Genomic DNA, 22,604 nt, shown 5'->3' with positions numbered 1-22,604 from the left:
ACAAGGGTATATTTTAAAATCGAATCTCAACCATAAGTCAATAACCCGCTCATCTTGTCACTCTCCAGGGTCGAATTCACGAGTAATTGGCCATGCTACAAAGAAGTTACTCATTCATTGTTTCATCTTCAACTGAAATGAGGAGAACTTGATCGACTTCTTTCTGTCCAAGCGCCATGTTTTGAGACTCAAGTGAACCACTTCTAATTATTGGTTTAAACAAGATCAGGAAGTTCTCGAATTTAGACGATTGTTCTTTTTGCAGCAGTTTCCTTTGGTAAAAGTTGCCTGAAGGATTAGAGAAGGACAAAATTAGCACCTATGTGTCATTTTGTAATTACTTTGTAATTCCTTGTGAAACCCACTTAACGAACACTGCATACGACTCACGTGTTTGTTTGTCAAGAGTTCGTCACTGTTCAAAAGAACTTACACATCTTCACAAAGCTAGTTTCGTTCATCATGATTCCATTTACACGTAACATATCAACTACAAAAGAATATTGTGATAGGGAAGACTTGGTATTTTTCTTTCTGCTAGCGCTGTTACATGTACTTCTTATTCCAGGCCTCATGGCATCTGGCAATGTGCAAACTGTAACTTCTGTCAAGTTTGGACCACATTTTCCAAGTAGAAAATGTTTTGTGTGTATGTTGGAAGTGATTTATTCCAATCTGATATGTCACTATTTAATCTATTTAGATCCTTTGCTAAAAACTGATGTGAACTGCATTTCTTTCGATAACACGAAAGAAAAAATAATGCCTCGGAAACTTGGAAAGGAATGAGATTACATTAACACCGACAAAATCCTTCCCATAACCATAAGAAATATCAACTAAAGCAAAACTACTTGTCAAACAATCCGAACGAGATGGGAGAGTTAATAGAGACTCTTGACAAATGTAAGGACAATTATTTTCAACGTCTTTACTCACACATCTCTTTAAATCGACAGCTGAGGCTTTTGTGATCTAAGTGAACACGTGAGTATGGTTTTTCTTTCATCGATGTTGCCAATATTGCAACAATATCACGACAGGGACGCCAGAAATGGGTTTCACACTTTGTACACGGGTAAGGAATCGAACTTGTAGTAACGAGAGAACCACTAAGCTACCCCGCCACCCAATTTGGTCGTGGAGATGGCTAACAACAAATCATTATTAGGGCGAACCTTTTATGCTAATAAGTGAGCATTGTATCATGGCAAGCCTCATGAAACCATGGCCTTATCTGAAGGTATTGTACCGTATACCCATATACACTGATCTGGTAAAACACACAGAATTATTGTCTTATGTTCCTATAACAAATGGCGTTCACGCCTCATCAAGATCCGTAAACAAGCTGATGAGATCACGTAATGGGTGTTCTTTTACGAATAATAAGTAAACTGTGATTGCCATATCATTGACCCATCATATCCCATAGACCCATGCGATCTTTCTGAGACAGGAAGAATAACTAATTTGAATGTACACATATCTTTTGGCGCATATTGAGCGTAAACGGAGATTATGATAAGTAAACTTTAGGATATACAGTGTCATGTTTCTGCCGAAGATTAACTTACACAATAAGATAAAAAGGCTTGTGAACTGTGACAATATGTGACAGGTAGCAGTCCAAGACAAAGGCTGACCGACGTGGTAGCGCGCTTTACCATTAATGATTACCACTAAGTCTTTCATCATGGTATGTGATGAACTAATTCTAATCAGAATGACACAATCAAACCGTACGGGCTCAAAATATCGGCTGCACTCTTCTCTACGCCAGTGTAATATTTCTTTACAACAAAAACGCGACGAAAACAATATCCATATGCAAATTGATACATTTCCATTGAAACATGTCCATTGTATTATTTCGAGTTCGTCATGAGCATATATCAATCAGTGACAATACTAGAAGGGCTTCTTATTGTGTTCTGTTGGTCTGAACTTATGATCAGTATGCTTGGGTATTACTCGAGCTTTGAAACTCGCAGTAGTGGCGCTCAGAAATATGTTAACAGCCACAGGTAAAGTGCATATTTGCCTGGTGACATAGGCCTGGGAAATCTGAAACGAAACGGGGATTCTGGAAGACTAGGTTTGATGCGCCATCGGACCGACGGCGACGACTGTCCTCAAGCTGTCGCTGCAGGTTTGCCTTGCTCAAACTAAGCTCCATTGCTGACTATAATGCCAAACAGCAACTTCACTCAGGCAATTCTGCAGTTTTTGTTAAAAAATAGAAGACACCTGCCAGGTATAGATGTTTAAATCTATTTTTATGGCTCTATATCTAATCCATATTTTGAGTTTCAGTTCACTCTGACTGGTACTGTAGATATTTTAGTAGATCTACCTGTTTCTTCCCATGTGATACCCATGGTCCCTAATTTGGTGATCTACCTTCAGTTGTTGGCGATCTATAGCCAGTTTTTATATTGTATTGTCCAAATAGTGCTATTAGGTTAAATTTTCCACACTAGTTTTAGTTGTAATTGTGATATTCTAGTTGTTTTACTGTCCTTCGTCGACAGGTTTTTATATATATATATCTATTCCATTTCAATGTCACATATGTTCTCGTCACGATATGGCTGAAATATTGCCGATGTGACGTTAAATAATAACTCACTCACTCTCATGTGATGCATCATACGACGGGACTGCAGCCGACATATTCTTGCAAAGACCACCTGTCCACACCATTCCTTGTAGATACACTTAGATGCGCCATGCTTCCCGTAGGACCGTGACGCGACCCTGCTTTGGGAATGCATTAATGTGTTTTTGGTGCTTCGCTTCAACAGACTGTGCTCACCACATGTTAAAGGCTACACACATTGTGGACTAGCGGTGCGTGAGTTCATAAACACGTGTATGGTTCCAGGATCTGTTTCTGTTGAAGTTTGCGCCTGCAATATGGAAATAATACAGTTTTGGTTTGGTTTGTTGTTTAACGCAGTACTCAGCAATATTCCAGCTATATGGCGGCGGTCTGTAAATAATCGAGTCTGGAGTCCAGTGATCAAGAACATGAGCGTCTATCTACGCAATTGGGATGCAATGACATGTGTCAACCAAGACAGCGAACCTGACCATCCAATCTGGTTAGTGGATCCTCACGGCTAGCATGGTTGCTGAAGACCAATTTTACCCATAACCTTCACGGGTCTAGTCACTCTGTAATACACTTTCAATGACTTACTAACATTCAGATGGATACATTAAATGCGTATGCCGTAGAACCTCAAGTCAACATGAGCAGATGTTAGCTATCACGATATATAGGTTACCGTTACGTTAAGAACACCATGACATGAGGAGAACGCTAACTGCATGTGACGTGACTAATTGCTGCACACAGTTGGCTTATGTCTTGATCTAGACGGGATTAGTACATAATGTGCTGACAGAAACCATAAAAAGTACACGCCTCGCCTTGAATCAAAGCCCAATGTAAACAAGCTAAATGAGAAGCCAAACATATTCTCAGGCGGTCGGTATGACTTATCAGATTGTTAGAAACGTTATCTTTTCGGCCTTCCAACAAAACATTTGCAAGTCTAGCAAACAAAGTATTTTGGGGTAAAACGAATGAAAAAAGCCCCCGCCCCCTCCCACATATACACTCATGCAATAGCATTTCAATTGGTCAGTTTCATACTAAACGGATTTTGAAAAACCGTGTAACGTTCTTAAAGTCTACTTTTACTCGTATTTCAAATCAGCAATGCAGTAATGTATCATCTTTTGACGTTGTACTCACAGTTTACATTTCCCCGTCACGTTTATGGATTGGTATATGTGAATCCTAAAACTTCCATAAATAAGACGGTATATTTCAAGCTAAAATCAGACATGACGTATATACTACTAGCTAATGGAAAGGGTAAGTCTTCCTTATTGCTGTTTCTATGAAAGCTACCGTTCAAATGTTTCAGTGTTACCATTGACGTATCTGGAATGTAAATTGAAAATCTGCCACAGACATATTTATTTAAGAAAAGAAATTTTCCAGAAACATTATTATCTTGTTGTAACAGGAAGAATAAGTAAACTTAGAAGCACAAATAACTCCATTGACGTATATTGAGTGTAAATTGACATTTTCATAAGTAAACTTTAGAATAATGAGCATGATGTTTTCGGAACTATGACATTGTGTATTAGGTGTACATGTATGATGTGAAGCATTCTATTTTATTAATGATGTTGAAAATATCTATTTTCGTTTGTTGTTTAATGTCACACTCTGCTATTTTATGGTATTTGACAGCGGGCTATATGCATAGAGTCTTCTCAAACAAACCAGGTATTGAAACTATGAGCAACAATCTACGTTATTTAGTGAGTGAGTGAGTGAGTTGGGTTTTACGCCGCTTTTAGCAATATTCCAGCAATATCACGGACACCAAAAATGGGCTTCACACATAATACCCATGTGGGGAATCGAACATGGGCCACGTACGGCGTGACGGGCGAACACGTTATCCACTAGGCTACCCACCGTCCCTACGAAACTCTATGATATGAATACTAGGGTTCAATCGTATTACAAGCAAGAGTTGTTGGGTTCAAACGCTCACTCCGATGTATCAATACATTAGCTCATTTCTCTCACTACATGTTATTAAGACACAACTTGCGTTTAATCAACTTTGCTGTTTTCCAGTAATTGAATTGAGATGGCTATGCCTCACACCATGGTGGCGCTGAAACACTTGCATGCATGTTTTCAAGACGTGTTCGCTGTTGTTCGTTACTGGTGTTATGTGAAACAGTTTAACATGTTATGTGGCAAATAGCATATTCCCTTAACATGCTATTTTTACATGACGGTATATGTCATACACTGGAATATGTAAATGTAAGGAATTTTAGTTCGGACAAGTAGACAACGTTATAACTAATTTGTCATTTAAACCGTGACGGCATCATTCGAATTGGAATAAAAGAGACAAAAAACATTTCTGTAGTCATAAAAAGTCGATTTTAATACGAATCTGGCTGTATTACGTGTATCTGTTAATGGATTAATGCAAATAGTGATGATACCAGGTGTTCGTGATGAATATTATAATGTATGGTTATTGACATACGTTGATTAACTATCCCAGTCTACGCAGTTGCTCTGATATGATGATATGAGTTAGTGAGTTAATATTCAACGTCACATCGGCAATATCTCAGCCATATCGTGACGAGAACATATTTGACATTGAAATAGAATATGTGTATATGATAAAAACCTGTCTACGAAGGACAGTAAAACAACTAGAACATCAAAATTACAACTAAAACTAGTGTGGAAAGTTAAAACTAATAGCACTATTTGGACAATACAATATGGTTATATGAATCAGATAGACACAGTATATTTCTTTGAAGGTAGATGTTAGATGACGAACATGGACCCTGGTGAAGCTGTACCAAATCCGGTTTTGCTTGTATATTCTTTATCGCCGTATTACAGCTATACATTGGTGGATTGCCAAATACAGTCCATTAATTGACATCATAAACATCGACCAACGCAATTGGGAGACGACCGTATGCAGTAATTGCCCTTAACCCTGAAAAACTGCAGGCCCTAAGGACCCAGAACCATAAAAAGTTGTGGGTCCAGATTAGAATGTGTAGGCCCTATATTTTAGGTACAAATTAAGTAATTCTCAGAAAACAAAACATGTGACAACTAACAAACTGAGTGAAAGAGTTTAATTTAACTCTAGTGACTGACTATTCTTCATTTAACAAAATCAACATCCATGTGAAGAACTTAGTTATTGGGGATGAAAAAGCTGTCGGCCATAAGGACCTGCAGAAAAGAAAAGCAGTGGTTTTCAGTCGGCTTTCAGATATTCATAGGACTGCACAGCGATGCCTTTGACTAAAGGGTTACCCTTACGCCGAATACAGCAGACTATTTAAAGTTGCCATATCACATGATCTCATACGAAAGATATTTCCTTAATGCTTTGTCAACATAAATATGCCCACAGAGTGCATTTGATATAAAACAGATGTTTCTTTTCAAACGACCGTTCCCGACATCGACGTTTACGACCGTCCCCGACATCGACGGTTTGCACGATCTATATTTCCCAACCTTAAGGGTATCGAAAGTATCACAATTGCTTAAAGCAATCCAGCTGACGAAAGGCTTGCTGGTGTCTGTTTTTCTGCAGTTTCATCGTTATATGCTATAGTAACGATCTCTTCTAATTAATCCTTTTCAGCTCACTGTCATGCCTGGAACGCAATGACAGGAGACATGTCACACTCGGTATAACTTGTCCATACAAAGAGGAATTCGCATAAGTACACTCGTTTTTACTTAAATAAGAAGAGTATAAGCATCGGTATACGCACACAAGGCACCAGGAATGCAGTCCACACGACGGAATAGCAACACCAGGTACAAATAAGTAAAACCAGATGCTCACAAAGGCAACCGAGCTCGGTTGGGTTTACCTGGCGCTTCCAAGCAATAACGAATTAGTCCCAGCCAATGTGCAAGTTGTTTAGACCATAAGGCTAATAGCTGCAACTGTTTGGTGCAAATATTAATTCACACAGCAACGCTTCTAGGGCAATTATAACAAGTACGTTTTGTTTATGAAGATGCCAAGTTCAGCAGTGTAGAGTGGTACATGGATGGAGAAATTCACGAAGTAATTCTTATCTTCAGGGGGAAGCATATATATACATACATGCATGCACGCATACATACACACGAACGCACGCACATGCATACATACATACATACATACATACATACATACATACATACATACATACGATACATACATCGATACACACATACATCGATACATACATACATCGATACATACATACATCGATACATACATACATCGACACATACATACATACATACATACATACATACATACATACATACATACATACATACATACATACATACATACATACATACATACATACATACATACATACATACATACATACATACACAAACATACATACATACATACATACATACATACATACATACATACATACATACATACATACATACATACATACATACATACATACATACATACATACATACATACATACATACATACATACATACATAATACATAGTATTACATATACATACATACATATTATTACACATACATACATACATACATACATACATACATACATACATACATACATACATACATACATACATACGTACATCGATATATCCATCCATCAAAACATACATACATACACACACACACACACAGACATACATACATACATACATACATACATACATATACATACATACATACATACATACATACATACATACATACATACATACATACATACATACATACATACATACATACATACATACATACATACATACATACATACATACATACATACATACATAGTATTACACATACATACATACATACATACATACATACATACATACATACATACATACATACATACATACATACATACATACATACATACATACATACATACATACATACATACATACATACATACATACATACATACACACATACACACACACACACACACACACATACATACAAACAAACACAATCAAGTTAAAGGTTACATTTGTATTGTAATGGTTCCAAACCTCTTTTGCGTAACGCTTTTAACATTTTTATATAACGATCTTCGTGAGACAACGAGATAATAATATCACGAAACTTTTGCGGACGGACATTTGAATTAACACCTAAGGATTACTGGTTGACTTTATCATATTCATGTACATTAAATGCAGAACAAATTATCTGAGATTTTAAGCTCGTCAGTCGGGATAGCTTTAACAATATGTTACTGGCCCGATTCACAATCAACTAGCATTTGGCAAGCGGGCCAACAGCTATTTCGAACGCTGGTTCAAAGGCAATATACAGTAACTACATTTGGTTTCGAATTACAGAATACGAACCCAGTAAGTTGTTTTGGAACTGTTGTAACACACCTTGAATAATTTATAGTTTTAAAAGAGCGTATGGGGGAGCATAAATGCTCGGACGTTAGCTATTGCTCATGACGACACTAATACACACAAAAAGGAAAAAATGCCGTGAGCACATAATGTCAAATAAAGCCGAAGTTCCATTCAAAGCAAGTACACCCACTGTGACAAAGGCCGACTTTGTATGACGATCTGTAATCGTTTTGTTCGGAATCGTCTGTCGCAGACAGGTCACCAGGAGCACGCTCAGGTCCAAGTGGGTGGATCAGGAGGACGGGAAATCACACAGCGATAAATTTCCTTTCTAACTGACTCTCCCTTTCATCAGATAAGGGGGAAAGATACCTGCTGAGAACATTTGGAAACCCGTGCCATCGATCTGCTTCAGCTATGAATTACTGCAAATGACACATGAATCAACTGGAGGTATTCTGATGTAGGATTAAAAACAACAACATTTCTCCTTCTTTTTGTAAAACAAGAACAACCTGCAACAGCTATCTATAAACATTGTGTGTTCGTGTCATCCTTAAATGAACGAAAATGCATTAAAATGATGAAAGCTTTGATAACCTACCGACCTCCATTAGGATTCTTTACCTCATACGCGTTTCATTTGAAAGATATGTCACCCCAAGATAAGATGCTCTGTGTGATTTATCAGTGGATGACATCAAGTTAACATAAAAGGTGCAGCTCGTTGCTTGACTAAAACATCAATATTTTGTATGTGTCTGACAAGCTCGACCTAATAATCCTAGTAACTAGCGAAACAGAGTCAGTTTAGTCCTCTGTTGTGATGATAACAATGCTATCGTACGATCTCTGTTCCTGAACATGTTTCTTGTGCACTGTGATGGCAAGGCGGCAAGGGGATGGATACACACATCACCGGAATAGTTTGTTTGTGTATATCGGCTTTGAACCTATTACCCGAACACTGTATCCTCTTTTGAAGACTAACTGTTTTTCTGAAACAAACAATGCGTCTAATGCAAAGCATACCATGAAGTAACGTATAGGTCCAGAGGGAAATGCTCACGCAAAATGCAAATCCTTATCGGGACAGGATAAGACAGCCATGCCACGCCAGCACTTTGATCATTTCCTCTGGGCTATCAGTGATAGCTTACAACGCTTATATGCTATACATGTATTTATTCATGTTACGGAGCATGGTTGTGGTTTTAGGTTACATGTCACTTTACGAAGCAATCATTTAGGTAGTTGCTGAAGGATTGGGATGGTGGCTTGAGATTGTTGTCAGCCATTGAGAGGAGATAGAACTGTCTTTCTCGCAACGACCGTCTCTCAGACAGGGGTTGTGAAGGCCACACATCCGAACTGCGTGCATTTTGCTGGGGATTAACGCCACTTTGAAGTATACTTTTGGTATATCACTGTGTGTTAGCTTGTGGGTGGGATGAAATTTGGAAATGATGTGTCATAGACATTAAGATTGCATGGAGCCTACGTCATAAATATATTGACGTTAAGCAACGTTGATCACGGAGAGTCCTTGGGACGGTGACCGTGTTTGGTAGATTGGCTCCAGAGAGTTCCTTGGACTTCAGTCCTGCCCCACGTGACACATGTGGTCACACTTTAGGCAGGTGAATTTGTTCAAAACTGCCTCTGCTCACCCAGCAGTGAATGAGTACCATGTGGGATAAGTCATATGACTATTAACCTTCTAGCGCCTCACAGACACCTTGGAGTAACCAGGGTAATAGTGTCCTAGTAATAATGGCTTTGAGCATGCATAAGTGCGTGGATACTGATGCTTTATAAATGTTCATTATTATCAGTATTAGTTTTTTCTACGTATTTTGATGAAATGTGAGATGACAGAGGCTTGCCCACCTATAGTTTAAATAATCCCTTGCAATACTTGACTAGTCTATAGCAGCTAAGGGCTATCCGGGGTAATAATGTCAATGAAGTTGTACCTATGCGCTTAGAGCAAGCCCGTGCGACATGGAGTCCAGCGCCATGTAAGTGGCCTTATTAACATGAGTTATGTTCCGATAAGGCAAAAATCATAATCAGAGGGACTCGAACCCACGATCATAGGATCCGGGCACGCCCAAGGGACGCAGCTATGAACGGCGAATTTCAGCGCTTCAAAGACGATGACCACCCTTGAGCCTTTCTATTGTGAGCCCAGTAACATCCACACGGGAAGCTATTGCCTATTGCCGCTTCATCGTTATTGTTATGGTTGTGGATGGCATGAGGTAAATGTCAACTGCATGATTTAGTGAAGTGTTTCTTAGGCAAAGAAATCACATCCTAGAACTCACGTCATCGAAGTTATAAATACACTGGTGAGGCTCTCTCACATAGAGATGTAGTTGAAAATGAAACATTTTCATTTTTGACTCACAGACTACTAGAATGCCGACCAAGGTTAAGATGTAGTTGCCTTAACGTTATGTGTGATCAACTGTATGTCTCTCTCTCAGGGGGCGGTGGGGTAGCCTAGTGGTTAAAGCGTTGGCTCGTCACGCCGAAGACCCGGGTTCGAATCCCACATGGGTACAATATGTGAAGCCCATTTCTGGTGTCCCCCGCTGTGATGTTGCTGGAATATTGCTAAAAGCGGCGTAAAACCAAACTCAGTCAGTCTCTCTCTCAGTCTCCCTCTCACTCTCCCTCTCTCTCCTTCCCTCTCTCCCCCCCCCCCCTCTCTCTCTCTCTCTCTCTGGGATGACCACTTGCCTACTCCAGCGCCACATTTAAGCCAACCGCATGGAATGTACACACTTCCATTTGCCAATACAATATTGCTATAACGATGACATGTTTTTATCAACTAGGGTGCCAAGCTCTACGGCATCAAATCAGCTCTGCGCACTGAGGGTGTACATAAGCTGGAAAATGGCATAACAATTTCTATGGAATTTGCACAATGCAGCATATCACCGTGTCAGATTACTCAATACCACGACAAAGAAACGTAGGACACACATAGTTTTCTGATCGTACTTCAATTAGTCTCATGACAATCACATATATCACACTTGTGTCAGTGTGCTAGTTAGACATGCTCATTACATCAGTGACAACACGAATTATCCATTTAGGGACAAGAACTGCTACTATTTAGATTACCTCAATTCTTGCCTGACTGTCAGTCAGGAATGCCACAGAAACAAAGGACTGGGTGTACATCTTACCAATGACTATACAGAAGCGTTCGATACACGTTTGCGTCTTGACGTTGAGTTGTACCAGAATATGTGGGTGGCGACTCATTTTAGTGTAGTTCCTAGAAGAATGTACGTACTAACCATGCACTGATGATGATGATGATGATAATGATGATGATGGTGATGATGATGTTTTGAAAAAACCCAGCAATGTAGATATGAAATGGTAGTAGTCACTAGGCAATACCTCATAACCAGATTGTGGTTCAAATAAGGTGAACACTTTTTCATTCAAAGAGGGTATGGTAAATAAATATTACCAAGCAGCAATCAATCTTCAATTCGAATACCATGAAATTGTCAATATTATTTGTATCCTATGTAACACATACTCATTTGTAAAAGTTATAGACAATACCAATTATGACTTTCAAACGAACATTTCCTCCAAACACATTCCAACTTTTTCATGACAAAGAATTATTTAATAAATGAAATTGAAAAACAGGCAAACGAGTTCACTGATGAGGAAACCGATTCCTGTGTTCCAATATTAAAAGAAATAACAAAAAACGGACACACTTACATAAATCCGTATCCTCTGCGAAAGCTCCTATATCCCACAGCACGTTAGCTGCGTCTGTCGAAGTGAGATGATCGGCACAACATCTACACAAACCGACAACATAGGCAGATGCGTGCTTCATTCTTCTCGCTGGCGATCAATGGACTTGACTTCGGTGCAGGGCTCTACTCATTGGCTGGCACTGCCGTCATCTTTCACACCTAACCAATCTCCTCTATGTAGACTTCCAGCGCTGATAAAGATATTTCTTATCACATTATCTGCTAGTACAAGGTGGAAGTGATTATAGTTCTTGTTGATTTGGTAAATAATATTTAGATTCCTTGTTTGAACAGGATATTTCGATTTTGGATTACATGAAAAAGCACTGGGAGAGGACTGACCATTCTGATTTCCACGTCCGATTTAGCATCAAAGGGGTTAAGTACCTGAATAGTTTGCTGAAGTTGTCGTGATGGGATGATCGACGTTCAGTTGTGGTTGTGCTGCAATCGGGGCCATCATTCAGCGGTCGTGATCTTTACAACATTACGATTTGGGCCACTATTGAATGGAAAATTGACATTTTCTGTATTCGATTGAGCTAAGAGGTAGAATTTGCATCAGTTTCAAAGGAACTCAAGGAAATGGAAGGATCGGGTATGTTGCATTATATATGACGTCACAGCGTTTAATCACGAACGCCACATGAATCAATTTTCCAAAAGAATGTTTTGTAAGAATCTGTAGTAATATCAGGGCAGTAAACTTTTTAACCACTGGAAGTTGATATATATGGATCATTGGTGAAAATCAGGGTTAATATAAGCCTTCAGGTACGGTAACCCAAGCCTGTCTAGGTGGGTCTAATAGTCAGACTTAGTCGATGTATCGTATCTCAATTCGATTGATTGATGCTCATGATGAAAATCACTGAATTTTCGCGTCTCGGCCCGATCATGCACAGGCCGCTCATTTATTGCTGAAATATGGTCGAGTGTGACGTTGAACAAGACACTGTCTCATTTTGATGCAGTACAAGGTTGGTTGGTTGGTTGGTTGATTTGTTGTTTAACACCGCACACAATATTCCAGCGGCGGTCTGTAAATTATCGAGTCTGGACCAGACAATCCAGTTATCAACAGCATGAGCATCGATGTACGGGATACGATGATATGTGTCAACCAAGTCAGCGGGCCTAACCGCCCGATCTCGTTTGTCGCCTCTTACGACAATCATGGGTTGCCATAGTTCTAATCCGGATCTTTACGGGTTGTTGCAAGTACAAGGACAGATGCTATGCGAACTTGAAATTATGAAGCATAGACGCTGTAAGGACAAAGAAGACTGTACATCCTCAGGGACACTGGGGCCAACTCTGGACCAGGCAGACCAATTAGTGAAAACATCAGCAGCAGTCCTCAGGGCCCCGTTCCACAACGCGATCGTAGCGCTAAGGAGATCATAACTCCGATATATTGACATTGGCCTACGATAGTCCTAGCACCAAAATTGCTTTGTGGATCTGGACCAATTGTTTTGATACTTTCAGCAGCTGGGGGTCCAGAGTCGATTAATTTACAGGCCTCTTATATAGCAGCTATACTATGGCATTACCCAGAATGGCGCGGTGGGGTAGCCTAGTGGTTAAAGCGTTCGCTCGTCACGCTCATCCTCACATGGAAACAATGTGTGAAGCCAGTTTCTGATGTCCCCTGCCGTGATATTGCTAAAATATTGACAAAACGTAAGCGGCGTAGAAAGTCGCTCACGAAATCACTCACTACTCAACAGTTAGTACAGCTCTTTTTTCGACAGAATATAAGAATATCAGTGTTTTCATAGTTGTGCGGATATAGTGAATGAGTTTAGTTTTACGTAGCTTATAGGAATATTCCATGAAATAATATCACGGCTGGGTACACCAGACATGGACACATATTGTACCGATGTAGGCGTGACGAGCGAATTGCTTATCACAATCTCAAGATAGGTACCAACACAGATGTAGGTTTAGGTTAAAGTTTTTGTGTGTGTTCCATCTGGTCTGAACAATCCTATATGATCAGTTTGGTTATCACAAGCTCAAGATAGATACCAACACAGGATACCGTTTTCTATGGATGTGTTCCATCTGGTCTGAATGATCCTATGTGATCATCTCAGTTATCTCACACTCATTTCATTTCCTGTTTTTCCTGTCCCGGCTTAACCGGTTGGGTAATTCCTAGACCTCACCTTGTCCTCACGCCTCATTTAACATACCTCTCTTTATACAAGAATGCATTGTGGTTCATCGCAACCTACACGAAGGTTCCTTTGTCTATTTTCACCTGGACGGATAAATACAGCGATCACTGAGCAACTAATGGAGCTTATAACCTTTGGGAGGCACTCTGTCAGTTCCTGTCAGTTGGCGCCATACAAGACCATCCATTTTGGTAACTCAGTAGAACATGTTGTGGTTCTGCTTGATCTGAAGGTCAGTTTCTTTAAATTCAGTTTTGTGAGACAGACATATGCAGCATTGTATTTGATATTCTCGGTTTTGTGTTGTTTATGTTTTAGTTTAACGGCGCTGTACCAGAGAGGCGATCGTTATGGATGTGTGTCTGGGTGATGGCCATGTATACGTCCATCATAGATCTATACATCATAAATGCATATATAACAGAACAGTAAGCTGCATTGCTCGTTTGTATAGAGACAGGATGTATTTCAAACCACTTCTACAAAACGTATGACAGTGAAAGGGGGAGAACTGTTTGATCATTATTCACGTGTTTTGTCAAGACATCCACAATGTGCAGCGGGATGAAGCAAGACAAAATATATTTCAGCCAGTAAACCCACCACTCCCCATCCCTTATATCTACGGAAGATTGCCATTGTTTGGATGGCTTCAAGGGTTGTTGTCCAGTGTGAGCAGTGGTCATCTGTGGACTAGTAGTAATGGCCAGACAGTTAGAATATCAGTTTCAGCCAAAGATATTCCGATTATTTCACTACGAGCATGTACACGATTGAATGTGGACGAGACGAAATGACATAAACAAAAGCCCATGTCTTCTGTGTACAATGGCATGCACACAAACAACTCCTCTGGCAAGCGTGTGGTATTGAAAGGTATTCTACCGTTTAATGCCCATTGGATGAGGTTGTGTGATCTGAGCCATGAGAGCGTAAGTAACGGTTACCTTGGCAACACGCTGTTTACTGTACGATTTTCTGGAGTTTGAAATGACTATTTGGGTAAAACAAGCGTAAACACCTGGTGTCGTCGGGATGAGCTACAGTTACTGTACATCGGGATTGTAGCTTTCGGGTTTGTGTTTGTTACTTTGCATATTGGGGCGGTGGGGTAGCCCCAGTGGTTAAAGCGTTTGGTCGTTACGCCGAAGGCCCGTGTTCGATTCCCCACATGGGTATATGTGTGAAACCCATTCCTGGTGTGCCCAGCTGTGATATTGATGGAATATTGCTACAAGCGACGGAAAACCAAACTCACTCACTTATCATATGAGATGCGATTATAGCACCCTCGCAGATATTTTTGTTGAGTGTAGTCTCAGGCATGTTAGAGGACTTGTAATGATATCGATGAGTCACGTTGTACTGCCATCGCTGTGATATGGACTGCAGGAATCTAAAGGCTCAGAGTTGGGCATTGCTCTGCATACTCGTTGATCTTTTGGAGGCGATGTCTTAGAGTGGGAGCAATTTGATAATCCTTTTGCACAAAAGCTATGTACTTGAGGTCATAAAGGTCCGATTCTACAGGACGGCCAAAGGGGAGGTTTGGGTAGTCTTGTGATTAAAGCGTTCACTCGTCACGCTGAAGAGCCGAGTTCGATTCCCCACAGGGAACAATGTGTAAAGTCTGTTTCTGGTGTCCGTGGTATTGCTGGAATAACACTACTGCGCTGACTTTACCCTCAGCGTCTATAATGGCATGACCTGACAGAATCAAAGTGAAAAACACGTTCATAGACTCTGAAACGTCTTCATTAAACACCTGTGCTTGATCAACTACCTGAATGCTGACCCCATTGTTCATGTATATAGGTGCTTACGGGTACCCTTGTGGTTTAAGCGATCGTTGGTAACTTCGAAGGCCCGGGTTCGGTCCACTCACAAGGCCATAACAGGTGAAGCTAATTTTGCTTTGTCCCCCGCCGTAGTACTGATAAATTATGGATGAAACCGGCGTTAAAACCACAACCACGCACTCACAGAATACGTGAGTGGAACACACCTGCATATCCTCATGAGAGTTTGAACACACAGAAATGTGATCGCAGTACCATAACATATCAAACATTGTTCTAAATCAATATCACCAGTCACTGCAGTGTATCACCCAACAACCCCCACCCACACCCCTGAAAAGTAAAGTTATCTTCTTGAGATCACCTTCGATGGATCTGCAAAATCGTATCCGTGGACTAGACTGCCCTAAGATCGATTATCTTTTCGTGAAATTATTCCCCTCTTGTCCAATTTCTTCTGAAATGATTTGCGCAGTTATTTAAAGTGACTTAATACATTAACTGATTTGTGCACTGTTTTCTGATTCTTTAAGATATTCGAGCTAGTCGAGTAGGTGAATTTTGTCTAGGTAAATATCAGAATCGTGACAAATATAAAATTCAATCTCTGTATTTTTAACCCAGAGCTTTGAGTATCTACACACTGACAGACACATCGACTTTGATACTGAGGGTTTAAACTAAAGAAAGCAAAAGATCGATTGAGATGAAATACACAAAAATGGTCTTCAGCGAAACGCATTATATTTTTATCATTTCGAATAAACATCTTTTACGATGTCTTTGTTATCGATAGTAAATTTAAATGCTCTGTACTTTATGAAACGAACCCGTTTGAATTAAAAGAAACAGTTGTTTGCATGTCTTTCTAAACATGCAGATTATGCCTACACCACTTCAACTATATCCACATTCACCCGTGAAGAACCGGGTTAGAACTGTTCTTCAGTAACCCATGCTTGTCGTAAGAGGCGACAAACTGGATCGGGTGGCCAGGCTCGCTTATTTGGTTGAAATATGTCATCGTATCCCAATTGCGTAGATCATGATATTGATCACTGGATTGGCTGGTCCAAACTCGATTATTTACAGACCACCGCCATTCAGCTGTAATATTGCTGAGTGCGGCGTTGAACAACAAACCAAACCAAAATTGTATTATTCCATATGAAGTTGATATTACTTCCATAGGATGAGTGGTGCAGTACAAGGATCGAGAGCGGAAGGTCGCGGGTTTGATCCCCGACCGCTTCATACCAAAAGACGTTGCCTGGTGTTCGGCATTAATGGGTTCAACAAGGCGTCGGCTCGGAGTCAGTATACTGTGTCTGAGTGGGGTATTCATGCTTCACTGCACTCAGTGGGCTCAATAGACAGCTTGAGTTCCTGGAACCATGCACGTGCACGTTTATGATACTCAAGCACGACACCAATTTCACCTCACCTCCCTAGACAGTAAGTTCCTGGAACCATGCACGTGTTTATGTAGCTTGTAGCTTACAATATGTGGTTAGCACAGTCTGTTGAAGTCAAGCACCAAAAACACATTAATGCATTCCCAAAGCAGGGTCGCGTCCTACGGGAAGCATGGCGCATCTAAGTGTATCTACAAGGAATGGTGTGGACAGGCGATCTTATCAGTCCCGACGCATGATGCATCTCATGGGAAGAAGCAGGTTAATCTGTTAAACATGCCTACAAATCTGAGTAAGCTGAAACTCAAAATGAGGATAAGATCGATTAAAAGTTTAGTTTTAAACGATATCTGACGGGTGTCCTTTATTTCTGGCAAAAGTAATGCTTACCAGCCAAATAGTAAATTGACCTAGAAAGGCAAGTGGTCAAGTGACCTAGTGTGCTAATACGTTAACGATTCAGTGACCCAGGACTATATGTCTTATAACCTCGTAAAGAACCAGAATTGACATACATAATTGGTGCCCAATTAAGTTCATTTAACTTTATAATTACGCTGGGTGGGCGGGAAACCATCCTCATTGTTAGTCTAGCTATTGTAAAATGTTCATGAGGAAAGGTTCTGGACATATGGGCAATAAGTTGGCATCCCCAAAAGCACTAACTGTGCTATCCTTCTTGTTCATGTGTTCATTTCTAAGATTGGGAAAATGGAAACAAGGGAATTTAACTTGTTATTATACAAACTTTATATGTGTCCATGACCTGATATCGTTCAGTAATGGTCAAATAGCCTCATTACTTCCACTGATCTACCGACCTGAGACTGAAATAAGAGAGATAAGTGAAACCGTTTTATCGGTCTTTTTCTTTCGATCTATCCATGCATAAAAGTAAGAGTGACAAAAATCTTTCCAAAAGGTCGTATGACAAGAGAGATGACTTCAGCTTTCTAACCGTCCACTTTTCCTATATAATGAGCTATACAATGAAACTACAAACAACCAGCGCGACCCACTAAACCAGTTATCAGTGTATATGTGTTAATAGGGCATTCAGCATCTTTGTTCGTGTGCAGCTGTATTGGTCACCGACTGATAAGGGTTCACATGGTCCTCCGTTGCCCTTCGTGGTCGCTCTGTCATCAATAGGTAATATTAGTGCACATTAAGGAAAACATGAATCGCAGCATTGTATGAGGTCACTTGACTTATATAAGTAAACCTCACATCTTTTACTGCTTTGTTAAACTAAATATTAAACCTAGATACGGTATCAGGTATGTTTATTTGAAACTAGAGGGCATATTAAGTCATTCATTAATTACCAACGACAAGACCCCTAGAGCCTTTAATTTGAAATAAATGTATATACAGTATTTTCCTCACCCAAGACATCAGTCCTCCACGACACGAAAAAGTCCTTATAGTGATTGTTCACTTAATGTCCTACCATGTCCCTTCTTTGATTATGTTGTGATTATTATTTGAGGTGAAATGTAATTGAATTGAATTGTAATTTGCATGTTTACTTATAGATTTCTTTAAGGTGAAACGTTTCACGCGCGCTCTTGTATCCTGGAGTATGGTCCGAATACAGGAAGAGGATTTTTTATTTTACCCAAAGTAGATATAATATATATAGAGTAGTGTTCCTGAAACTTGGAAAATCTGCAGAGATTTGCACGTGTGTTATATCTCTCTTGCTTTGATTCTACATAAGCACGATATATCAAACGGTCTTTATTCTCCGAGTACTGTTTCAAAAAGCATAAACCACGTATTTAAAATATATATATACATTGACAGAGATATCAGATTGTTTTTGTCAAAAAGGCAAAAGGTAGTATTTTTTTCTAAAAGTTGTGCCCAGAATAGATTTGTTGAGTATATAACGATAGCGTTTTACTATAAGGAATAACACTGTGCTATAATCAGCAATATTGAAAATGTAGTGTCTTCAATACTGTAAACTGTTTCGAAGGCCGCAAGGAACGCATGTTTCTTTAGAATGCCATTACAAAATGGTGTCTGTGGAATGTAGGTAAAAGCGGCAGAACACTTTCCATAATCATAAGAAAGATCTGCCCATTGAAAGTCCATTGTATGGTCTCAACAAAATCAGAGCTTAAAGTGTTTATGTGTCAGTATGAAGTGTAGAGATAACGTTTACGAAATCTCAATGTTATATAATGTTGATAATGATTAATTGAAGCATGCCAACTCCATGTATGCTGCACTTCACTTTCACTCATTGCAAGGATAACAACAGTTCACAAAGAACTCTAAGCTTAATGATCAGGGTTAGAATTTGTCTTTAGCAACCCATATTTGTAGTAAGAGCTGACTGACTTGATCTGTCGGTCAGACTTTCTGACTTGGTAAATGCATGTAATCGTATACCAATTCCGCAGATCGATGCTCATGATTGTCTGGTCCTGACTTTGTTTACAGATTTCCGTCAGATAGCTGGACTCTTGTGGAATATGGCGTTAAGCCGCAAACAAACACAATCGAATCACAAGACATTTCTGACCCTACGCCAACGCTTTGGGAAAATTCCATTGTCCATGATAACCATTGCCATTCTTTTCGCGAACGTGTTGTGGTTTTCAAACTAATGTGTCACCGTCTGCCCGTCACTGTTCGCATAATGTGCAAGGGCACTAGGGTTCATGCAGTCGGGATACCGATCAAAAACTTGCGTTGACGCAGTCCATCATGTGTCGGCTATTCGACTAGTATAGTTCTGCAACTCTGAAGATCCTTTTCACCTGATAACCCTGAAGGTTTTGGTTTCTGAAACATATCCAGTCACGCGTGCGTGCATGTATGTGTGCGTGTGTGTCTGTTCCAAGAGCAAAACGCCAACTCAAGGGAATATCAAATATCTGCTAAATCACATTCTATAGAACGTAAAAATAGGAAGAATTTATCAATGTTTCCCGAAAAAGATAAACATGTCCTGCTCTATCGACTCGCACCCTCCAATCTCAATATGTCCATGGACACAGGAGAAACAACTGAAACTAAAGAACCCTGTTAAGGTCATAGCTTTGTTAATTGCGTAAAATAGTATTGCACATTTGTATGACAAGCGATGTGTCAAAGGCCTATTAGGATTCAAGGAGATTTGGTGATAAAATTACGCAAACTGCTCTTCATCATGTAATGTGTGAAGAAAGACTAAAGAAAAGTAATACATTCTCAAGGATTCAGATGGCAGGGAATACAGATAAAACATATCCAATGTTGTGCAAAGTTATGCCCTTCAGATGAACCAGACCCTTAGATAAAATGGGCATATATGTATCTCCGTCACATGAGGAGAAAGATAGTTCTTAACAATATGTCCAAATATAGGTAGGCTCACCCAGCACTGATTCCACAATAATGTCTTCAGATATTGGCAACTGTGTGAACTGATCCTCTCCTACCAGTAGCACCTTTCGTGGTTAAAATTCCAAGTGATGTACTCTTATCCCTCGACGTGCTTAACGATCGTTAAGTCTAGGAAATAGTTTTTTCAAGTTATTCTAGAATCAGCCAATCAATCCAGAATGCCACACAAATTCAGGAAGTATTTTTAACGATGTAACGAAATGGTGAAATATTTGAGATTTGAATATGCTTCTCATGTCAAATCCACTAATGTAATGATAGTATGTAACTTGTGCAGTAGAAACCTAACAATGTAGAGACACACATAAAACTGATTACAACCAGAAATGAATCAGCACAAACTGAACAAATAATTTCACAGACTAGACAAACCGAGCAGCAATCAGCAGGAGGGACATACAGATGAGCACAGTCTTCTGATATGGAATATTACAAGACAGAATATCACATTCCTCTGAGTATGTTCACGTGGTCTCAATTGGCCCTCGAGCTAAGGCGATTCCCACATAAATCAAGATTCGTTTAGGCAAGTGGCCAACGTGTTGGACTGCAGACATGAATCCAATTCTTGTTCGTTTATGGGGTCGGTCTACTTTTCACGCGAATTATCTCACATCTCGGATCAGACAGATGAAACCGCTCCGTTTCTTTTCGCATGGGACCGGTAAGAGCAAAACGATAGTTTTTTCCGGACCTGTTATCGTACACTTGCGTATCCAGCTACACAGACTTCTGTTGCTGATGAGGAATACGTTATAGGGAACGTTTATGATGGACAAAGTCATAAAACAAACCTTTCCACCAAAGCCATGGATATCCAAAACAAATAGATTGTAATCACGCGCCACCGTCGCTAGAACTCGTACACGCCATACGAGTTAGAGTGTTTTTATCTGCGATGTTGCTGTACGTATGACGCCAGAGGCTTGATAGCCTCCTATTGATGACCTAAACCTTGACAGATGCTACATATACAGTGAGAAAATTGGCTTGAACACTCTTGTTCTAATGTTACAGATATATCAAGGTACATCTATGTATGACTAAAGCATGACAAACCTGTATTTTCAAGCCACAGTATTGTAGTTGTAATTGTTGTTTGAGTTAAGTGAATGCCTCTCTGATGAAACCAATGAGTACATGGTGATTGCATGGCAATCCCAATCGGGGCATATTTGAGACTCAAATTCCTATCAGCGGAACCTGGTACGTCGACTTGAAATAGCTGTGTCTTTTACATAGTATGCCATGGACGCTGGTATGCCATTTTATGTTTATGGAATGCGATGCCATATTTCTCAAGCAAACACGTACGCCTGTTAAACATTAGAGACCCACAATTTAGTAGCATATATACTCCATCCAGCAAACACAATGGAACACGGTTGAATACAGTCCAGAAAAGGACTTCAGTTGTGCAATGTTTGTAAGAGTAAGCATTCGTGAGCAGAACTCGTAAATTCATGACATTAGCACGTTCAATAATTCTACAGCAGCGTTACAATGTTAAAATCTTTACTTTTTGAATACAGAACATTTTTCATGGGCAGCATTAAATGTTCGTGAGAGAACGGTAAAATGCCACAGTAAAATAGTAATGAATATTGATTCTTGAACCATTCAGTTACGATATATAACACCAGGTTTAAAAGTGGACAGGGGGAAGCTGCGATACTGCAAAAAGCAGCATAAAACCACCCTCGTCATGAGTCATGATTAACGTCGGTTATACTGTTCCCAATCTGTTAATCTGTTTGAAAACCTTCCATGATCTCATTTCAGAACATAAAGATGTTGTTACTTTTTCATCCACATTACCCGTGTAAATGAGACGTGATATGAATCTCAATATTACCAGTAACAGAACCGAAGAATGTCATTTCTTTAGACCTAAATTGAGCTAATAGATCTAAATTGAGCGCAGTATAAATCGACAATCGAGTTCTGGTTTCCCAAAATATGTTTGGGATTAATGTCAGCAAAGTAGACTTTGTTTTTATCAAGCC

General features: G+C 39.7%; 1 protein-coding gene across 1 annotated transcript in view; it reads right to left on the bottom strand.

Annotated features, from left to right (window-relative positions):
• LOC124257961 (neuropeptide FF receptor 2-like) overlaps nucleotides 1-11,866 on the bottom strand; it is a 76,885-nt gene extending 65,019 nt beyond the window's left edge. The window contains exon 1 of the mRNA XM_046692035.1: nucleotides 11,753-11,866. The gene's annotated coding sequence lies outside the window, so the exon portion shown is untranslated. The remainder of the gene's footprint in view (nucleotides 1-11,752) is intronic.
• Between the last annotated feature and the right edge of the window lie 10,738 nt (nucleotides 11,867-22,604).

Source organism: Haliotis rubra, unplaced genomic scaffold (assembly GCF_003918875.1).
Source record: "Haliotis rubra isolate DU_JTF1 unplaced genomic scaffold, ASM391887v1 Scf679, whole genome shotgun sequence".
Taxonomy (NCBI): Eukaryota; Metazoa; Mollusca; class Gastropoda; order Lepetellida; family Haliotidae; genus Haliotis; species Haliotis rubra.
This window is presented reverse-complemented; position numbering and strand designations above follow the sequence as displayed.